Source organism: Triturus cristatus, chromosome 2_2 (genome assembly GCF_964204655.1).
Source record: "Triturus cristatus chromosome 2_2, aTriCri1.1, whole genome shotgun sequence".
Classification (NCBI taxonomy): domain Eukaryota; kingdom Metazoa; phylum Chordata; class Amphibia; order Caudata; family Salamandridae; genus Triturus; species Triturus cristatus.
In genome coordinates, this window is record NC_140582.1 from 230,834,627 (window position 1) to 230,858,759 (window position 24,133).

Consider the following 24,133-nt stretch of genomic DNA (forward strand, 5'->3'; position numbering starts at 1 on the left):
TGAACTAACACTGTAAACTTCACTCGTGATCAAGGGGATTCTCCCCGAAACGCGTAGAGTTTGGTGGAGCCACCTGGGTGAATAAACACTTTCTGCAAAGATTTGTGAGTCCACAGTATGCTGTTTTTGATATAAGTGTTCAGCGTTGAATTGATAGTTTAGGACACACCGTCCCGCTGTGGAACGCCTTCAGAAGTGGCGGAGAAAAGGCGAAGTTGTGATTCACTGCCCGCCCCGAAGTTCACAATAGCGTTAACTGGAACAAGGAGCTGCATGCTGGTGAGTAAATATTGCTCGCGAGACAAAGCATAAGCTTGCTCTAATAAGTATGGACTAACGCGGTCTCAATGAGGAGTGACACATCGAGGCAGATGGCTTCCCCGTGTAAAAACCATAAGTGGTTGGAAACCGGGGATTTTGCAGAGAGTGGCGCGGTTCGCGCATTACGGTGTTTTTAGATGGCTCTATCTCGAAAAATGAAGCACTGCGAGGCAGCAGGAAAAATGTTTGAAAATTTTAAAGATGTCGACCATACTGAGCTGACAGCAGATGGTGCTGTAACTCCAAATAAGAGGCAGCTTTGGGACCAAATGTGGAAGGCGCTTAAGAAAGAACAAAACAAGTTGTGGGAGGCTACCACGCTTCAAAAGTATATAGATGTAGGTAGAGTCCCGAGAGGACTAAGAATCTTTGTTACCCCCACCTTTAGCGATCCTGACCCGGAGTTAATCAATGACTGGGCTGCCAATAACCATAACTGTTCAACAATCATGCTGGGGCTTTTAGTCAAATACGCGCATTACGGTGTATTTAGATGGCTCTAGCTCGAAAAATGAAGCACTGCGAGGCAGCAGGAAAAATGTTTGAAAATTTTAAAGATGTCGACCATACTGAGCTGACAGCAGATGGTGCTGTAACTCCAAATAAGAGGCAGCTTTGGGACCAAATGTGGAAGGCGCTTAAGAAAGAACAAAACAAGTGGTGGGAGGCTACCACTCTTCAAAAGTATATAGATGTAGGTAGAGTCCTGAGTGGACTAAGAATCTTTGTTACCCCCACCTTTAGTGATCCTGACCCGGAGTTAATCAATGACTGGGCTGCCAATAACCATAGCTGTTCAACGATCATGCTGGGGCTTTTAGTCAAATATGCACGCAAAGATGTCAATCGCCTAGCTGAAGAAATTGAAAACAACTGAAAGAGATATGTAGTCAAGAAGAATATAGTACAGAGATGGATAAAATGGAGACAAAACAACAAAATTGAAGAAGAAATCAGAGGCAAGAAACAAAGGAAATTTCAGCGTGATTTAATAGACTATCAGAAGGGACAAATCCTAACTTTTTCTAAGAAATATGACCAACTACGAGGCAACAACATCATAACAAAAGAAATACCGAAAAGTACCAGCATAAATAGATCTCTAAGTGGAACTGTGGAGAATCTAAATGAGAGCTTGAGAGAAGGAAGTGTAATTAGTGAAAGTGACATATCAAGTGTATCACAACATGATGGAGTAAAAGAGAAAATTGTAACTGAATTTACGCTGATGGCCAGAGGCAGAATGGCAACAAACAAGCAAGGAAATCGAGGGCATGGAAGAGGAGGCAGAGACGCCGGAAAAGGAAATTCAACATCATTAGGAGAATTGGGAAGCCCAGTGGGAAGGTGAATAAGGGGCCAGCAGCAGAAGAAATAATGGAGAAAAAACCGGTGGTCAACCTCTCTAAACATGAACTGAACAACCAAGAGGTAGAGATTCTTTCATTTGGCTTATCTTTTTGCCCCACTAGGGATTTTAATTATACCCAAAGTCGTATTGATCTTTTCCATTTTGCTCGTAAATTGAGAATTAAAAAATGGTATGCCACCATATGTAAAGACAAAAGGGGTACACCAAGGGAAATTCCAAGTGAAATAAGTATTGGAGATGTTGATCTTTTACATACACCTAATGAACTGGCTGGAGATACTAATTCTGCTAATCTACCAATTTTAAATTTAGTTGAAGAAAAAGTTTGCATTGACATGAGTGCACAGAGTGGTTTTAAACCAAAATCGATTTTCCTTCCTCAAATAAAGAAAGATGCAATTGATGTGTTCGAAAAAGGTGTTATGCGAGAATTCCTCAAACTCTCTAAGCTGAAATGTTATAGTGGAAAAAACCTCTCAGTCAAACAAATAGCTGCCATTGAAACTCTTAGACATGACAATTCTATAGTCATAAAGAAAGCCGACAAGGGCAGCAATGTGGTGGTGATGTCTCGTGAAATGTATATTAATGAAGGAATGCATCAACTTTCAGATTGTGAGAGTTATGAACTGAGCAACAAAAAAGATTATGAGAACTGTACAACCATTTTCCAGAGCCAGTTAAGTGATTGGAAAGACAGGGGTCTGTTAGAAATTGAGGAATACAATTTTCTTATTTGTCAATATCCTAAGTTACCAGCCTTGTACCTACTTCCAAAAATCCACAAAAATTTGCAAAACACTTCTGGCCGGCCAATTGTGTCTTCCAGGGGTAGTTGTTTTGAGAACACCTCAAAATATATTGATTTTTTCCTTCAGCCTTTTGTACAGAAGCTACTGTCATACATAAAAGATATGGGTGACTTTTTGAAAAAAATGCAAAGTATTGAATGGAAAAAAGATTTTGGCCTCCTTTGTATGGATGTAACTAGCCTTTACACATGCATTCCCCATGATTTGGGGATACAGGCATGCCGTTACTTTCTGAGTGAAAGATCAGTTTCATTCTTAAATCATACAGAGATGCTTATTTCCATGATTCTCTGTTGCCTGACCCAGAACTACTTTACCTTCGACGCCAAAATCTTTAGGCAAACTCTCGGTACTTCGATGGGGACATGCTTTGCTCCTTGCATTGCGGGTCTCTATCTGGGGTACTGGGTGGAAATGGTGGTGAAAAAGTTAGACACTGTGAAGGAGAAAATTGTAGTTTGGGCCAGGTACATCGACGACAATTTTTTAGTGTCTGGAATGGTAGTGAAGAGGAAGCAAATAATTTTATTGAATGTCTGAATATCAATACTTTCAATCTAAAATGTACCCATCAATTCTCCAAAGAGAGCATTGACTTTCTTGACCTGAGACTTGTAATAATGGGAGAGAGACTCGAAAGCATTCTTTTTCCGGAAAGAGACAGCGGGCATTAGTTTACTTCATGCTCGCAGTTGCCATCCTGGTACGTTGATTCAAAGTATCCCTTTAGGGGAATTTTTACGCGCAAAAAGAAATTGCAGCACAGAGGAAAGTTTTAAGTCCGAAAAAGAGATAATGACGCAGAGATTTCTTGAACGCGGTTACGGCAAATCTCCCATTAAAAAAGCAAGTTTCGAAGTTGAAAAAAGATCCAGATTGAGTCTTTTAAATAAGAATGAGGGTAGTACAAAAGAAGGTCAGCCTAAATTAAGGTTTATTACTACCTTTAATAGACAGACGCATAAAATGAGGAAAGGTTTGGGAAAGTTTTGGCAAGTACTAAGCACTGATAAAGATATTGCCAGCAAAATAGAAGAGTTCCCACAAATAACCTACAGAAAGGCCAAATCCCTCAAAGACACACTTTGTAGAACTTTAGAGTTAAAAGTCTCTAATAAAACTGAGATCAGGGGATTTTTCACATGCCGAAAATACAAAGCATGCAAAAACAGTAAAAATTGCAAAGAATATACATTTTCTACCATAACAAAACCTTATTAAATCAGAAACCATGTCTCATGCAACACAGAATATGCTGTCTTTGCTCTGAGCTGCCTTTGTGATAAAACATACATTGGCAGCACATTACACAAGGCAAAAAAACGGGTTTTAGAACACCTGAGAGCTATCAAAAATGGAGACAGACATAATCCAGTTGCAAGACACTTTCAAGAAAGATATAACCAAAATGAAAATCTCTTGAGCTTTTGTGTCTTAGATTCGATTGATATAAGTATTAGAGGGGGCAATCGAATTCAAGAATTGAGACGTCTTGAATCAAGGCTCATTATACAATACCAAACTATGGCTCCTGGAGGTCATAACTGTGACGAGGAACTGTCAGTCCATCTAGGCTGAGCATTGGTATATGTTGGCAATGTACTTTTTTGAATTACATGTATAAACAGAACACTAATGAGATTATAAACAGAAGAAACATATATAAAAAAAATCGATGAAATAAGAATGATGTAAATATTAGTGAAATCTAAAAGAATCAAAATCGTTTCTCTTTTAAAAGATTAATTATTTAGTCACTGCTGTAGCATCGTGATTTGATATGTTTGTCTAGTGTTATTTATGAATTTTTAATTATTGACATGGACATAAGATGTCGATGGACAAATTCATCTTCTTTTTCTCTCTTTTTCCCTTTTTTTTTAGAAAAAATGTAAAACTGCAATATGGAAGAAAAAGACAATTGAGCTGTAATATCTTCTCTCCTCTCGTTCTTTAATTATTTGTTGTTGGTCGTTTTCCTTTATGATTTTTTTATGGATGCTCGTTGATTAGCAAAATATTTCATGAAAATAAGAGTGCACTGGCATGTATGAGTTGAATTGAAATTTATGTATAAATCTAACAATCCGCGTATCATAACGATAAGGAAACTGAATCCATTTGGATTTGGTCTAAATGAAATATTGATTAAACAACATGAGAACCTCTTTCCACTGTGACAATATGATTGGCCTTGAGAAATTCGAGAATCAATAAAGGTTTGGTATATTAACAGGAGAAGGTAAACTGGTTTACAGAAACAAGATCACTTCACAGAATGTGTCTATGACTGATAAAGTTTTATTGAAGCCCTTGAGCACCACATCAATGTGGCATTTTTTCTTCAGTTTTACTTTTGTATTATTTTTCTATTCATTCTTCCAAAATTGCAGTTCAATATATCAATAACATTTTGTTAAATGTTTTGAAAGAGTTGTTTGGATAAAGAAAGAATTTAGATCTGTCCTAAGTGAATGTAACTTGAAAGTCTGTTGATTATGTCTATTGGTCACATGATTTGTGTATTTAAAGTTGAACTAACACTGTAAACTTCACTTGTGATCAAGGGGATTGTCCCCGAAATGCGTAGAGTTTGGTGGAGCCACCTGGGTGAATAAACACTTTCTGCAAAGATTCGTGAGTCCACAGTATGCTGTTTCTGATATAAGTGTTCAGCGTTGGATTGATATATATATATATATATATATATATATATATATATATATATATATATATATATATATATATATATATATATATATATATATATATATATATATATATATATATATATATATTATCTACTGGCGGTCGCCAGTAGATAGTTATAGTTAGGACCGTGTTTCCATAGGAAATCTCAAAATTCTATTTTGAATAACTTTGGCGCCGGTTGACGAATCCTCACGAAATTTTCAAAACTAATGGGGCGCTCCGTTCAGCTCCTACCCTGAAAGTTTCGGGGTGATTCGTCAAGCGGGGGCCGAGAAAAAGGGGGGGTCCCAAAACGCGTTTTCCCCATGCATTTTTCCATAGGGACTTTAGTCGCAGCTACAGCCCGAACGGCTGAACAGAATTACTTGAAATTTGGCAGAGAGGTAGCCCTCAGGTCAGGGATGTGCCTTTTGAAGGTCTCGTGTAAATCTGTTCAGTATTTCCTGAGAAAATAGCATTTAAATCAATATATATATCTATGGGCGCGCTCCGAGCGCGTACCGTAAGCTTACCGTACGCGCACGGTGCTGTGCACGAGCGCGATTCTGATTGGTTGTTAGATCTCAGTAAACATTCGAATCGGTCGAAACCAGGAAGTGTCGGCCGCCATTTTGTCTCTCGCAGTCTGAGGGGGTGAAAAACAAAGGTGGATAACGTGAAAAGGGGGCAGGGTGGACAGTTCCTGACCCCCTAGCCTTTGTCAGGGTGTCCCAGAAGGACCCCCAAGGGCAAAAAATTAATTTTAATTTTTTTTTTTTTAAATCGCCGAATGCGCGCAGCGTACGCGCACGGCGTAAACGGAGAAATTCCGCAAGGAAAATTCCGCGAACTTCGCGTAATTACGCGTACCGTACGCGCACGGCAAAAAAAAAAAATCAAAAAGGAAAGCTTAAAAAAAAAAATATTGTGTGGTAAGGTTGGCTCTTAAAAGAGCCGTTGGGTTAATATAATACAGGGATGGAGGAAAGAAAGAATGGGAATATTATGAGCGTCTACAAACGTGCTGGTCTATGTTATTGTTAATAAGGGAAACACTGGTCTCCCCAAAAACAATAAGACCACAACAAGTTGTACACCTCATTGCAACCCTCCCAAATCGAGGGTTAACGTCCAGAGGAGCAGAAGAAGGTGATGCTCCCACCTCAGAGGAAGGGCTCAGCTGAGCTGCCGATGATGTACTCGGCTGAGCTTCTGAGGTTGGGCTCTGGTGACTTACTGAAGAGTTTTCTCCAGTATGTAGAGCAAAGGTCCTGGGATGTTTATCCCTAAGGTGTCTCATCATAGAGTGATTTCCAAAGGAATACTTCTTCCTTGGATTTCCTCTAGATAAAACACGGTCACAAAGTGTGCAAGTGACCAATCGAGCATTGACCTTTTTCTCCCCCTCTGGAAAAGTAAAATACTCCCATACAAAAGAATTATTTTGTTTCCTCCTTCTCTGGATGATGGTGGTGCTGCTAGCCTCACTCTCAGAAGAGGTCTGCTGTTCTGCCATTGTATCTCAATGTCAATTCAGCTCCTTCTCCTAGGGGATCTCAAGCAGTAATGAGGGGAATGGGTGTGGTGTGGGAAGTTTCTGGAACTGAAAGTAGTTTCAACCAATGAAAAGTGTTCTTTGTGGATCACATGACCTACCGTGCGCGCTCCGTAAGCTTACGGTACGCGCTCGGAAACAAGTACGCATGCGCAAACGTGATGCTTACGGAGCGCTTACGGAGCGCGTACGTAAGACGCACTCGCGCATGCGCATTACACGCCCCTGCGTAACCGCGACGTTGCTTCCACGTGTACGCGTACGTCACGTGTGTATCACGTAAGCGCGCTGTACTTATGACGTGCGGAGCGCGTAACGTCAGCTTACCGTACGCGCATCGTATCACGTAAGCGCACCGTACTTATGACGTACGGAGCGCGTAGCGTCAGCTTACCGTACGCGCACGGAAAAAAATGCATAAAAAAAAAAATTAACCATTCCATAATGCAGGATATAGTACATATATTATTTTATACATAGGTTTACCAAAAATGTCAAAAAAAAATTTGCATTTAAAAAACCGTACAAATTCACTGAAAAAACCATAGGTTTCACACACGTTATAGTTAGGAATTAGCATTTAAAAAACCTTGCAAATTCACTGAAAAAACCATAGGTTTCACACATGTTATAGTTAGCTGGACATTTCACTCATAAAAAACCAATGAAATTCCCCCGTTATAGTTAGTGCAGGCAACTATAACTCACGCGATCGCAATCCTCTGCTGATGATGTCAGATATTACATCACTGATGACATATGTGTCTTTATGAAAAATAAATATTTGTAATATATGTATAGCTAAAGATTAATGGAAGAAGACATGGGTAAATAAGTGTCTAAATACAGTGATGTAATATCTGACGTCATCAGCAGAGGATTGCGGTCGCGTGAGTTATAGTTGCCTGCACTAACTATAACGGGGGAATTTCATTGGTTTTTCACGAGTGAAATGTCCTGCTAACTATAACATGTGTGAAACCTATGGTTTTTTCAGTGAATTTGCAAGGTTTTTTAAATGCTAATTCCTAACTATAACGTGTGTGAAACCTATGGTTTTTTCAGTGAATTTGTACGGTTTTTTAAATGCAAATTTTTTTGGGGGATTTTTGGTAAAAAATAATATCCAACCTATGTATAAAATAATATATGTACGATATCCTGCATTATGGAATGGTTAATTTTTTAAAAACTAATGTTTACATACAGTTGTACATCACAGTTATTATCTTCTACAACTCTTGAAACTTGTATATTTTTTTTTTATGCATTTTTTGCCGTGCGCGTACGGTAAGCTGACGCTACGCGCTCCGTACGTCATAAGTACGGTGCGCTAACGTGATACGATGCGCGTACGTTAAGCTGACGCTACGCAGCACGCACGGTAGGTCATGTGATCCACAAAGAACACTTTTCATTGGTTGAAACTACTTTCAGTTCCAGAAACTTCCCACACCACACCCATTCCCCTCATTACTGCTTGAGATCCCCTAGGAGAAGGAGCTGAATTGACATTGAGATACAATGGCAGAGCAGCAGACCTCTTCTGAGAGTGAGCCTAGCAGCACCATCATCAGACAGAGAAGGAGGAAACAAAAGGATTCTTTTGTGTGGGAGTATTTTACTTTTCCAGAGGGGCAGAAAAAGGTCAATGCTCCATTGGTCACTTGCAGACTTTGTGAGCGTGTTTTATCTAGAGGAGATCCAAGGAAGAAGTATTCCTCTGGAAATCACTCTATGATGAGACACCTTAGGGATAAATATCCCAGGACCTTTGCTCGACATACTGAAGAAAACTCTTCAGTAAGTCACCGTAGCCCAACCTCAGAAGCTCAGCCGAGTACATCATCGGCAGCTCAGCTGAGCCCTTCCTCTGAGGTGGGAGCATCACCTTCTTCAGCTCCTCTGGACATTAACCCTCGATTTCGGAGGGTTTCAATGAGGTGTACAACGTGTTGTGGTCTTATTGTTTTTGGGGAGACCAGTGTTTCCCTTATTAACAATAAGATAGACCAGCACGTTTGTAGACGTTCATAATATTCCCATTCTTTCTTTCCTCTATCCCTGTATTAACCCAACGGCTCTTTTAAGAGCCAACCTTACCTCACAATTGTTTTAAATTTTTTTTAAGCTTTCCTTTTTGAAATTTTTTTTTGCCGTGCGCGTACGGTACGCGTAATCGCGGAATAGTTACGCGAGGTTCGCAGAATTTTTCTTGCGGAATTTTTCCGTTTACGCCGTGCGCGTACGCTACGCGCATTCTGCGATTTTTCGAAAAAAAATTTTAATTAATTTTTGTCCTTGGTGGTCCTTTTGGGACCCCCTGACAAAGGCTAGGGGGTCAGGAACTGTCCACTCTGCCCCCTTTTCACGTTTTCCACCTTTGTTTTTCACCCCCTTAGACTGCGAGAGACAAAATGGCGGCCGACACTTCCTGGTTTCGACCGATTCGAATGTTTACTAAGATCTAACAACCAATCAGAATCGCGCTCGTGCACGGCGGCGTGAGCGTACGGTAAGCTTACGGTACGCGCTCGGAGCGCGCCTATAGATATTTATATTGATTTAAATGCTATTTTCTCAGGAAATACTGAACAGATTTACACGAGACCTTCAAAAGGCACATCCCTGACCTGAGGGCTACCTCTCTGCCAAATTTCAAGTAATTTTGTTCAGCCGTTCGGGCTGTAGCTGTGTCTAAAAAGGTCCTATGGAAAAATGCATGGGGAAAACGCGTTTTGGGACCCCCCTTTTTTCTCAGCCCCTGCTTGACGAATCACCCCGAGACTTTCAGGGTAGGAGCTGAGCGGAGCGCCCCATTAGTTTTGAAAATTTCGCGAGGATTCGTCAACCGGCGCCAAAGTTATTCAAAATAGAATTTTCAGATTTCCTATGAAAACACGGTCCTAACTATAACTATCTACTGGCGACCGCCAGTAGATAATATATATATATGAAGGATGAAGGGCCTATATATAACCTTTTTGTCCCTAAAGCAGCAGCAACCACATATATCTAATCTATGTGTTTTTTTTCTCTGCAAGATCTCTGGCAAACAACTAAAGGTGCTGTCTCGTGCCTCGTGCTATTACTGGCCATTCAAATGGTCAGCTTCAGTAAGAGGCTTTTCGGCATTCCAAAGACCCTCTCAGTCAGGCGCGTAGCTAGGGGGGGGGCGGTGGGGGCGGACCGCCCCAGGCGGCACTATATTTAGGGCGGCGGCGGCCTTTTAATTTATTTAGGGACACAGTGTCACTAAATAAATTATAAAGTCCGCCGCGGCCGGGAAAGCAGCGCGCACTAACCTGTAGTGCTATGAGTGCCATGATGACCGTTAATCTCTCTGCCCGCGGCGCCGCCCATTCCAGCCTGCTCCAGGGCCGTCAATCATGGAGAGCGCGCGCCAGCGCTACCAATGACGGCCCTGGGCTACATTTTTGCCCGGCCCTCGCGATGAGAACGTAGCGGTGACGCGTCACGCGCTTCACCACTACGCACTCTCGTGAGGACCTTGTGGCCTGGGGCAGTCTGCTGAGCCTGCTGCGTGGATAATTCGTTTTAGTGCAGACTGCAGTAGTAGGTAAGAGAATGTGTTTCATTTCTTTTTTTAAATATGCGCAGGTCCAGCAGGACACGTACTTCGTGTGCGCTTCATTTAAACAGTTTTTATCATTATCATGGCCGATGCAGGACAACAATAAGACAATAAAAGGTGCCCCAATAACGCTGGTGATTAATGATTCGCTTGAGACCAATTATTTGTCTGTCAGTAGTTTTTAAATGCAGATGAACTGTATTTTGTGTGGATGCTCAGTGGGTTGCTGCCTTTGCCACAGAGATCCTTGTGTTACTTGCAGTTCAGAAGGTTTCCTTGAGGATTGTGAAGGATTCCGTGTATAAAGTGAAATTGACCATAACTGAAATCTCGCTCGAGCCTACTCTTGGGTAGGATGCATTGTTCCCTATAGTCCTTCTTTCAAGCAGTGATTACCTGGCTCAGCATGCCCTGGTATTAAAATACGTTTGTGTGTTACAGAGTAAACACAAGGCAAGGGTTCAAACTTTACTATGGCAATGACGTGGTGCCTGGGTCTATGCGCTCTGAACCTCGAACCCTGTCAATGAGGTTGCAGATGTACGTCATGTCTGTATTTTTCCTGCGGGGTTCCTGCCAGTTCTAGGTTTAGTGTAAAGCTCTGTGTCCAGCCACATTACTATTTCCAGGATGCCAGTGTGCAGTGTCACAAAGACCTGCTGTCATTGACCTGGCACTGGAAAAGCGGCCGGGATGCATGCATGATCGGCTGAAGGCCATGAGAAAAGGAGGCGTCAGGTAATTATATGTTTTTGTAGGACGACCCTGCAAACACCTGCCTCAGATGGGATGGCTGCCTCTAGGCGCTTTCAGCATCTTGGTGAGCAGCTTGTGTCTCGCATCACATTTCACATGAAAGACACAGTTGACCACTTTATCCTTATATGCCTGTCTGGCTAGGAATCTCCATTCTCTATCACGGGGGGGGGGGGGGGGTACTGTTTATTTTATACTCCTTGTGAACAAAGAATGGATACCATCTCATGGAGCGAAAAGAGGGGGGCAACAAGTCATATAGTTGATACTGAAGTTTTTATCATTATCATGGCCGATGCAGGACAACAATAAGACAATAAAAGATGCCCCAATAACGCTGGTGATTAATGATTCGCTTGAGAGCAATCATTTGTCTGTTAGTAGTTTTTAAATGCAGATGAACTGTATTTTGTGTCGAAGCTCAGTGGGTTGTTGCCTTTGCCACAGAGATCCTTGTGTTACTTGCAGTTCAGAAGTTACAATCCTAACATAGGACAGTGACCAATGAACTGAGTCTGTCACCAAAGAGCTGCATACAAACGTGAATGGTATAGATATGTTTTGTGATATAGTTAGAACTTCCTCAGTCTTTCATCATTCTAATGTTGCTAAAATGAGTATGTTTGGGCAGAGATACATTTTTATCAGTAAAGCTGACCCCCATGGAATACTCTTTTAAATCCTAAGGTTGTGTTTCCCCAGACCAAACCCTCTCAAAATATACTGGCCACCAGTATGGATGACACGGACCTACTTTGAAATACAGTGTAGCAAAGGCTACCGGTAATGCTATTAGGTTTTTGCAGCAAGCAGGAGTGTGTGCAGTTGAAATAGCATACACATAAAGCAACACTTGGAGTGTTTTGCTGCGAATAATCTTTTATTGGGGAGGTTTTTAGAGACCTTTCATAACAAATCACACTTTTGCTTCCCTCCTCGGCATGTTTAATTCCATTTTGCTAACATTACAACGAAATCATTGTATCTGTAGCAATGAAACAAGATGAAAGAGGGTGTGGATGAATTCAAATGTGAGCGCTTTGCAGAGACAAGAAAAGACAAACAGGGGCATATTTATCAAGGTTTTGCGTCGTCGCAAGGGCACAAAACGGCGTCACAAAACCTAAATGAGATTTATCTAGTCCCGCAAGGCCACCTTGGTTTGAGGAATCTAGAGTAACACAAGGCAGCGCAATCGCTGCCTTGCGTTAATCTGCAGCAGGGAGGCATGCCTCAGGTGGAGTGTAGGTGTTCCAGCACATTTAACCATGGATTCTGACACATTCCCAGATTCACCAACATTAGTAGACCTGGGAATGTATCAGAGTTGTACGCCTCCCCACCAGAGGCACAACGGGGAGAAATATCTTTATTTATGGTTGTTGTGTCCTCTTTCTAAGTATGCAGCAGATTCCTACACCTTGTAATCCTCATTGGCTTATGTGACATTCCCTGTAGACTGATTTACATACTTGTATGATTCATTGTCTCTGTATAATGTGTTCGTGGTGTAAAGTGCAGACACACTACACTGATATGAGTAGCGTTAAACAACAAATGCATATGAGAGAGGGGCTACGGAGCGATGAGGGGCACAGGTGGAGGGTGGCAGTGAGGTAATCTGAGGAGGAGGTAGTTGGAGGGGCTGTGGAGCGATGAGGGGCACTGGTGGAGGGTGACTGCAGGGCTCGAGTCGGGGTACCAGGCGGGTGGATGGCGTCCCCTCACTTATTTTCGCGGGAGCTCGATTACTGGAGCCACACATTTACTCTTTGGCCTCTCTGGGGCGAGATCGGAGCTCATTCAGAACGCTGCTCACGCGCTGGCTTTTCTGATGCAATGGCATCTAAGGGGTGAGCGAGGGGAGGCAATGAGTCTGATGGTGCAAGCCACCTTTCGTGACATCACTTGCTGTTGTGACGTCAGCGTCCCCCCACTTCTTTTTTTAGGACTTGTGCCCTGGGTGACAGTGAGGGAATCCGAGGAAGAGGTCATGGTGTGGAGGGGGAGCTAGGGTGAGATGAGGAGCACTGGTGGAGGGTGGTAGTGAGGGAGTCTGAGGAGGAGGTCATGAGGGGGAGAGGCTACAGAGAGATAAGGGGCACTGGTGGATGGTGGCAGTGAGGAGAGTCCAAGGAGGAGGTCATGAGGGGGAGGGGCTATGGGGAGAAGAGGGGCACTTGTGGCGTGAGGGAGTGAGGGAATCTGAGGAGGAGATCACTAGGGGGGCCATAGAGGGATGAGGGGCACTGTTGGAAGGTGGTAGTAAAGGTATTTATGGAGAAAGAGGTTATTAGTGTGGCGCCAAAAAAGACTTTCGCATCAGCGCTAAAGCCGGCCCTGTTATGGCCTTTCTGTTTTTGTTTATTTAATTAGCAGTCGGGTCATAAGGGCTACTGTGGAACATACTTTAAAGTGCATGCTAATTATATTTACTGCTATATTCAATGTTTTAAGTTTGAAGGTGATTTTACTAATGTTTTTACCGGGAAAAAGCAAAGTGGAGCCCGATGGGGCCTGATATGGGGCTGGGGGCCCAAGGTCAGCTGTGAGATAAGGTGCACTGGAGAGAGGAGTAGTGGATAATCAAGCCTGTAAGGGAGAGCGTTGCCGAGTCCGGGGTCAGGTGGAGGTAGTAATGAAGAGGGATTCTCCCTGAAGGCTCGCACAGAGGGAGCCCGTAAGGGAGTGCGTTGCAGAGTCCGTGGTCAGGTGGAGGTAGTAATGAAGAGGGATCCTCCATGAAGGCTCGAACAGATGGAGCCCGAGTAGCATCACTTGCCTGATACTCCCACCTCAGAAACCTCCTCTTCCCATCAAAGGAACATTACATGGAAAGTGATAATATTTAGAAAGAGATTTGGAAAAGAGTGAGTTTTACTGGTCCTATTTTTCTGGTTTCTTCTGAATATTCAAGGAGTGCCGCAGCGCCGGAACAGTTGGTCCCGGGTCTTGGATAGAGTTGAACAAGTTCCCATGGCCCCCACAACTGTGTTTAAGGATTGTGATCATAATATGTCGCCCCTCCCTGTATTTTAGCTTTGGGCCCCCAGGCAGGCTGTGCACCATGTGTGTGCTGAGGCTGCTGTGAAGAAGAGATGCACTATTACAAGCTGGTTTTGGGAACCAAGAGCACATGTCTTTTCATTCCCAGGGAGTTGGTTGCTGCTGCTTGGAAGTAATGACAGGGAGTGACCCCTGGTTGTTGCCTTTGGGCCACCAGAGTGGGCTTTGTATCCGGTCTGTGTTGGCAAGGTGGAGCTGACTGACCCCTTTGTGCTGCGTTTAGTTTTAAGGGCACACAGTGAGTCATTCCCTGTGAATAATTAATTTGCTGTTTTTGAAAGATAAAGAATCACAGGCTTCGATACTGTTAAGTTGGTTTTGGGTCCACAGAGCACATCACGTTTGTGCAGGTCCCCACTGCTTTAATGGGGGGGGGACCATGATGAATGGTCATTTAATGTAAGCTGTAGATGAAGGTTACATGAACATTGTCATGAATGTGCATGTTTGCATTGTGTTGAGGGGATTACCAGGTAATTGTTCACGCAGCTCTCTGATGGATGTCACATGCAGTTTTTCTGAGTCCCCAGATAGATCATGCAGTCTGTGTGTTCTCTTTTGTACTGCCAGTCACCGGTGTTTTCAACTGTGTAGCCTTGGACCGTGTCATGTATGTGCATGTAACTTGCATGATAAAGGTAACTATTAGCGGCCATACTACGTGTCTCTCGGACCTCTTTGAAGTGCATGCCCTCCCCCGGGGAGGGGGGGGGGCGGCAATCTGAGGGATAGCCCCGGGCGCCACAAGCTCTAGCTACGCCACTGCTCTCAGTATACTTGCTTTTCTCTTATTTTTCGTTAGGACATGAGCTCGGCAAAAAGCTAAAACAGTCACCAAGCAGAATCAAGCAGCTAGGGAATATAAAAAAAAAAAAACATACGAGATGATTGAAAAGAAAATGCCTTCCTTTCCCAAACATCCTTCATTATTTGCAATATGCTGCACAAGCCTTTTCCAAAAATACACCCCATCACCTCCCCTCTCGGGGTGGACAGTAATCATTATCATATTCAGAGATGAATCTGGGGTAGGATGCAATTGATTGATAGCATTAAGTCCTTTTTAACGGTATCCCGTTTTGCAGCAGTTCTTAACAAATAATCTATCCGGGGTGCAGACCTGTTTTTTATCAGGCGAAGGCAGATTGCCTGGAGGTCTTATCTCTGCAGGCCAGTTAGCTGGAGTGATCGCTTTTCACAATGAATAGGGGAATCCGACGCTTAGCACATGCCTCACAAGACCCCCTCCTTCCAGGCCCCCTTCCCTTCGCCTCGCCGTCTATACACCTCACCAATCACGGGCTCTGCAGCTTAGTTGCAACCAGTCCCCCTTTAGCATTGGCAGGCAGCCTAGGTTTCAGACAGTGATGTGACATCAGGTACAACAGGGTTTCCTGAGCAAGGAGAAAGGGGCGGAGAATCAGACAAAAGGTCCTAAAAGGAGATTGCCAGGCACGAAGTTTGTTAGATCCACTCCAAGCCATTTATAAAGCAGAAAATGTCAACATTTGCTTCCTGACACTGGGGAAAGCGGCCAGCCGAGCTGATGGCAGTAAACACAAAGGCTCTTATGAGCTGACGATTTATTATGAGAAAACTACCTGCTGCTCAAGTCATTTTTTTTATCCTCAGGCGAGCTATTTTACTGGAAGGCTCGGTCTGGCTGGAGACTTATTTATTTTGGCGCGGAATGGAAGAGCAAGGATATATAAGTTTGCAGAGAGTCACAAAGGCGGTGAAGAGTGATGGGGCTAGCGTCATTGTATTCATTGTGGTAACACAAAGCACCGGGCAGCACGCTAGAGTGCTTATTTGAGGACCACTGACAAGAAGGACAAGGCAGTGGGTTACATCTTTAAAATATGGGCCTGCAAGTCGAGCCCCTCCGTGAAAACGCATCAGGCAGATTTAGGCGGCCATTTTGTTACCATCAGTGTGAGCTTTGAAGTCTAGGGAAGCAAGAAAGTGGAAAAGTGTAGCAGTCTGCACTATGAAAAGCAATTGCTCTGTACAGCAATTGCAGGGGATATACCTCTAGTGGAATTTGATGTTGCCTCTGCTGCACTTTGTCTACCCTCACAGAGAAACAGAATTCCACCTCGAGCAGCCTGGACACTAGGCAGCCCCGTGCCCCGCTGAGATCACTAGCCTCAGCCCAAGTGGTCTGCTCTCCGGTTAAAATTAGAGATACTCCACCCCAGCTCACTTGACATGGGTGCAGCCCTACCAAGTTTCGTTGGTTGATGTGCTGATCAGTCCAGGGGTTTTCTTTGAATATTCTGAAATCAGAAGTACTTCTATTTTTCCATTATAAAACAAAACAACATATCCAGAATTCAAATGAACAAAAAAACTTGACTGGAGCAGCACATTGCACATGGACCTGGGAACCCTGGCAGCTACGTGGAGGTGTCAGAAACTTTGGGCGGCCTAATGGGAGGTGGGCAAAGACTAGACTACAGCCCCTGATAGTCAACCTAAAAAGTATTCTAAGGATGGCTTCTGAAGCCCCGAGAGTAGATATATATGCAAGCAAGAAGTAGAATACTGAGAAAGCTATCCACGACACTGATACCAATTTTAGAGCTAAACTATTGCACAGGTGCATGTTTACACATGAGCTGGGATTATAGGCAGGGCACGACGTCCACCCACCATTTTCACAGGGCGGACGCCGTCCACCCTGCCAAGAAGTTGGGCCTCACTGAAAAATATGATGCATTTGTCCCGGTGTAATTTTCAAACACCAGGACACATTCAGCAGCGCCTGCACGTTGTTGTCTGCTTTCGATCCACAACAACGTGCAGGCGGGGAGGGTTTTTTCTTAGTTCAGACTTCTGCTGGGCCCATAACAAAGGCCAGCTCTGAGGGGTCATCAGGCCTTCTTTCGTTCAAGTCTCCTGACTGGCAGCAGTCAGGAGCCGCACACCTAGAAGCAAATGCAGCAGAGGGGAAACAAAGGCTTACACCTTGTTAGCACTTCATACATACTTACGAGAAGCAGCTTTTCACTTTGTTCAGGCTCTGTTTAAGAGATATGCATGCACTGTAAGGATTTCAGATGTGTTGGTCTTTGCCAGTATTTACGCAAAATAAATAGCATTTATATAGTGCTCACTACCCTGAGGAGGCGTTGTAATTTTTCCTTGTAAACCACTATGAGTGGAGGAAGTTTACGCTGACAAAAGGCAACATTGTTTTATGTGTAGCTTAAAAAAATGTGAATCTTCCGCCTAAATCAGGATGGTTTCCCTGTATTCTCGAAATGTACTCCAATGTACTCATGATAGACATGTTAAAAATATATGCGAGGGCTTAAGATCTGATGTCACTTCTTCTGATGCCACTTCCTGTGATGTCATGTGTCGTGATGTCACTTGCATACTGATTAACTAGGTTGGTCCCCCGGTTATAGGTTTTGTGGTTATTTCAGCACCCCTGCATTTTTCCCAGGTGTATTTTGAAGGTCAAACCTGCTGAAATTTACTGATGGAAAAATCCTTAATAAAAATATACATATGCAGGATTAGGCGAAGGAAGTAGCAACTTCCAAATAGAATTCCAAATTTTCACGGGGAATAATTGAACTAGGAGACATTTACTGAATCCAGTAAATACCTCACCCTGTGGTGTTAGCATGTAAATAGTGTGCTAAAACTGCCCCCTGTCCTCCCATCTGGTACACTAGTAATCAAGACCCAGGGATAGTTTTGGATGACCTGAACTTTAAAAGGTAGTGTGCCTTCCCTGCCCAAACAAAGGGTCAAAAGATTTCTGTTGGGCATGCACCGGGCAGAGATGCCATCTGACACTTCCGTGTGGATAGGCAGAGTCAGGAATAGGTCATTGAATACAGAGGATCATGCGAATGGGCATGATTGGATTGTTGGACATCATAGTGTGGTGCTGAGAAAGAAGAAATCGTACAGACCAAAAGTAACATTGATTTGAATTTGCCTAGTATTGAGCATCTCTGTGCACTGTTTCAAAGCAGATTAAATAATCATGTGTTACCAATATCAAAGTCATAGCTGATGCCGTTATCATAAAAATAGAAGTATTTTAAAGTTATTTGAAGCATTTTTATTTCTGAGTCTTTGTTCAGACCAATCTCTAAAGATGTTAGTTTGCATATTCTGAAAGTTTGTTATTTTATGAGACATCTGAACTCTCTGTCACCACCTCCACTATGGTATTTCATATCCTTTTTATAATTCTAGTTAAACATATCATGAGTGGATACTTTGTATCACTATTCTTAGCGCTCTGATATGTTTCGTCGAGATTTCGTTCATTACATGACTGTTCTGCATAATAGTCATGCAATGAAATAAACACAAAAAGTAGAGCAGCATAACAGTTAATGAATATGGTAAACATATACTGTTTTCCCCTGCCAAAAATGTACCTGTTTCTCTTCAGTGTACTTACAGCAAACACAGTGCCCACACTTGAAGAATCTCTTTGGTTGGATGTGGGTTCCCATGCTATTGTTTGGCAGCACAATATCTCTGAGTGTTACACTGATTCAAAAGATCCTTTAAGCTGCACGTATCTTGAAAGCTGTAGATGGATTCTTAGACTCATAAGCCTCTATGTTCTCATGAAGCATTAGTGAGGCCAATTTTTTTTCATATACAACAGATATGGTTGCTTTTAGCATTATACTTTGTTAGAGATTTTACTTCACCATCATTCTTAGATTTCTCACAGAGCTTATTTTTCAGCATATCTATGCTGATTTACAATTTGATTTTATCACCTACTTATTTTATACATTTATTATAACATCTTTGGTGGAATCTCTCTGATTACTAATTATTCTTTTTTCATATTCTTCTGCCTCACTGACTAGCTGTTTTTTTCCTTAAAAGTTCTCCTAATGGGAAATTATGAGCTTGTTGTTTGGTGTGCCCATATATGGCATGTGAAGTACAATTCAATTAGGTAGATTTCCACAGAGTTGTTTGTCTTCCAGGAATTCAGTGTTCTATCTGATTGGTTTAATATGTATTCTGTGTTTGCTCCTAAAGTTAGAACCATGTTCCAGCATTTCCAAGCCCTTATGCTCACCAAAGGGGTTTACTACCAGAATACTCTGCCCTGAATTTCATGCTACCATTATATTGTATATGAACGTCAACACCAAAAATATTATGTAGGAGAATGTATATTGGCAGTCGCCAGTAGAAAGTTATATTTAGGACCTAGTTTCTAAAAGCATTTTTTGACTTGCCTATATGTTGGGGGTTGTGTGACAAATCCTCACGAAATGTTCGGAAAAAAATGTGCAGCTGATTCTAGTTGTGCAAGAAAAGTTTCAGGGTGATCTGTCAAGTGGGGGTAGAGAAATAGGTGGGGAGGCAAAAAAAAGTGTTTCCTATCTTAATTCCCATAGTGATTTTAGACACGACTACAGCCCGAACCGCTTGATGGAAGTACACCAAATTTAGCACAAACGTAGCTCTTAGTCCAGAATGTGTCCTTTTTGTTATTTGGTGTAAATCCATTCAGTAGTTTTAGATATATTATCCGAAAACGAAATTTGTATATTTAGAGACACGGATCCTCCATGGATCCGTGAGGTGGATTCGCAGATCCACACGCCAAATGCAATGGCATGGTTGGCTGGTCGCAACCTGACTGGGGAGTTGTGGCTGCCATTTTATGTATCATGAAACGGTCCCTGGGGCTGAAAATTTCTATGCAAAGTGAATAAAGGGGTCAGGGTAGAGGTAACCTGACTCCATGGGTGTATTAGAGGTGTCCCAGAGGGGACCATAAAGGCCAATAAATTGCCTTAAAATGTTTTTTTCTCAGCTCACGGGAATCTGTGGATCCCCTGCGGTGCTCAGTGCAACCCCGTGTGGGTCCCTTGTGGAACTTTGAATCCTGCTGCAGCTCATCAGAGGTAGGCGTGGGCAGAGAACTCCGCTCCGATGGCGGAACTTGCGGATTTTTGCATACTCCCCGTTCTGCTGACAATGCAAAGTTTATGTAAACCTCCAACTCCTCAGAGGAGCGGAGTTCTCCCCCGGGCCCTCAGCCCATCCACCCCACTCAATAAACATTTTTTTAAATAAAAATAAAAATTAAGGTAAAAACTCACTTACCTTTATCGTGGCGTCTCTGGGTTGCCCTCCTCCTCCTCGCCATGGTCTCTCCTGCAGAATCCCCCACGTCAAATGTACGTCATGGTAGGACTGCGCATGCACACGCTGTCCTACCCACGACATACGTCTGACAACGGGGTTTCGGTTTCCAGAAGAGACCACGGCGAGGAGGAGAAGGGAAGCCCAGAAATGCCGCGATAAGGGTAAGTGTGTTTTTTACCTTAATTTTAATTTTTATTTCAAAAGTATTTATTGAGGGGGTTGGTGGCGTGGAGCGAAGCTCCACAGAATTTTTGCCCAACTCCGTGGAGCCTCGTGTAGAGCAACTATGCCAGCTCTGCCAGGGCCTGATCAGAGGCCCCACCCACTTTCTCAACCACTCTGCAAACACACCTCCTGTCACACTACTCATTGGGGGATGAAGACCCCCTGGATGCTAAGGGTTGTTGAGGGCTAGGAACTGTTCCTGTTACCATTAGTAAGTCCCACACAGCAGGATTGCTGAAAGTTCGCCAAAGGCCCTGCCCCCTTTCTCCATCACTCTGCAAATGCGTCTTGGTGTACTACTGGTTGGGGAATGAAGTCCCCTTGGCTGCTGAGGGTCATTAGGGTGCCAAGAACCCCTCCTGTTAACATCAGTATGTCCCACACAGCAAGATTGCTGAGAGCTCATTGGCAGCCCGCTCTCTTTCCCCTTACTCTACCACTCTGCAAATGCACCTTCTGGCAGACTACTGGTTGGGAGATGAAGTCCCCTTGGCTGCTCCTGTTACCATCAGTAAGTCCCACACAGCTGGATTGCTGAGAGCTCGTCGGAGGACATGCCTCCTTTCTCCACCCAAGGTACAGACCCATACAGCCACTCACACACCCACTCACAGACCTATACATCCACTCACAATCCCACTTGCACATCCACACAGCTACACAAACACCCACTCATGGACCCATACAGCCACTCACACACCCACTCACAAACCCATACATCCACTCACACACCCGCACAGCTACTCATACACCTACTCACACATCAATGTAACAACTCACACACCTAGTCACAGACCCATACAGCCACTCACACACCCACTCACCGACCTTTACAACCTCTCACATACCCACTCTGAAAGGTTACAGGTTACAGTTAGGAAATAAAATGTAAAAAACCTTTGAGATTCACTAAAAAAAACAAAGGTTACAGGGACGTTATAGTTAAGCTCAGATGTCACTCATACAAAACCAGTGCACTTCAGTAGGTATAGCTACATAAGCTAACTATAACTTACCCCCCACAATGTACTGCTGATGACCTCACATATGACATCACTCATGACATGGTCAGTGACATCACTGATGGCATCACTGATGATATCTCAAATGACATCACTGATGACATATTACATAGAACCACTCATACACCCACTCACACACCCACACAATCCCCTCATACACCCACTCACATACCCATACAATGCCTCAGATACCCACTCACAGAACCACACAACCATTCACACACCCACTCAAAGATCTATGCAACCAATCACACACACACAGTCACACACTGATGCAACTACTCACACAGCCACTCAATCACCCATACAGCTAGTAATAGAGATACTCACTCACCCATACAACCATTTACTCACCCACACAATCATTTACAGACCTATTCACACATCCATACAAGCACTCACATGCCCACCTACTCACCAATACAGTCATATACTGTGCAATATGGCCACTTAAAAACCCACTCACTTACCCATACACCCACTCAATCAGCCACTTACCCACAGACCCACTTACACACCTAGTCACTCACCCATGGAGCCATTCACACAGCCACTCAGTCACTCAGTCACTCACCCACTTACGCACAAATAGAGAAACTCACACAGTAACTCAGTCACTCTCATGCAAACTCACTCACCAAAAAAGCCACTCACACAGTCACTCACTCACCCATACAGCTACTAATATACCCACTCACTCACCCACACACCCACTTACACACCCAGTCACTCACCCATGGAGTCACTCACATAGATACTCAGCCACTGATAGAGCCATTCACACAGACTCTAACCCACCCACACAGTTACTCACACTGCCACTCACCCACCCATGCAACCACTCACACACCCACTCACTCACCAATACAGCAACTCACACAGCCACTCACTCACCCATACAATCACTGACACAGCCATGCACTCACCCATACAGCCACTCACACCCCACTTACTCAACCATTCAGCCACTCACCCACCTATACAGCCACTTACACAGCCACACACCCACCCATACAGCTACTCACACACCCACTTATTCACCCATACAGCCACTCACACACCCATACAACCACTCAGACACCAGTCACACACAGATTCAGGCAGTCTCACAGGCAATCAGATGACATATATTAGAAATAGTATCACCCTTACAATTGTTGGATGACGTTATCAGTGATGTCATTTGAGATGTCATCATTGATGTCATGAGTGATGCCACTGGCCGGGTCTGGTGGCTTAGTGGATTAATGCAGCCACTGTAAGAGCCTGTGTTCAACCTCATGGTCACAGTTTCAAATCCCGGTGGGTTCCCTCAGCCTTTCATCCATCTGGGGTCGATAAAATGAGTACCATTGAGTTGGGTAACAATAAACATATGTTATTCAGCACCAAGATACCCTTGGGTGAACGTGTTATGTCATTGGTGATGTAATATGTCAGGTCATAGGCAGTGCATTGCGGGAGTGTGAGTTATAGCTAGGTCAGGTCACTATAAATGCTGAATTTCAATGGTTTTGTATGAGTGAAATCTGAGCTTAACTATAATGTCCCTGTAACCTTTTTTCTTTTCCAGTGAATTTATATATATATCTATATATGTGTGCATATATATAATATATATATATATATTTTTTTCCAATGAAAAAACAAAGGTTAAACCTTTGTTATAGTTAGGAAAACTTTACAAACCCAACTTAAAATAAACATACATTAGAAATTCTAAAGTTACATGTATGTGTTACAATTTATAATTTATGCACCACTTTTAAATTAATTTAAATTTACTTATTCTTTAACTACAAACCAAACTTCCAAATTTCTATATTTTGTATCTTTTATAAAAATGTGTTTCAAATCATAGTTTACATTCATCGCGTGGAGTGTCATTAAGTGGAGTGTGGTACAGTAGAGAGGAGGAAAGTGTTGTACAGTGTACTGTCATAAAGTGTAGTGTTGTAGTCTGGGGTGGCATAGAGTGGCGTGTTGTAAAGTGGAGTTGCGTACTGTGGAATAGTGCAGAGTGGATTGGTGTAGATTGGAGTGGTGTAGAGTGGAATGTTGGAGAGTGGAGTGGTGTATAGTGGAGTGGAATGGATTAGAGTGGGGTGGAGTAGAGTGGAGTGTCATAGAGTAGAGTGGAGTGGAGTGGCATAGCATACAGCGTAGTACATTGCTATATAGCGCAGTGGTGTGTTGTATAGTGCAGTGGTTTGGAGTGTACTAGAGTGAACAGGCTTAGCATAGAATCAAGTGTTATAAATTGGAGTTGTGTCTTGTACAGTACTGTGCAGTGGTGGGTCTTAGAGTGTTGAAAAGTGTCCTACAGTCATAGAGGCAAAGAGTGGAGTACAGTGTTGTATAGGGGCACAGAGTGTAGAACAGTCTTGTAGTGTGGAGTTGCACAGAGTGGAATAGAGTGTGGTAGAATGGGGTGGTGTAGAGTGGAGTGTTGTAAAGTGCCAAAAAGTGGAATAATGTGTCGCTAAGAGGAATAGAGTGGAGTGGAGTCCAGTGGAGTTGTGTAGCACAGAGTGCAGTTGTGTGTTTTAGAGTACAGTGGCA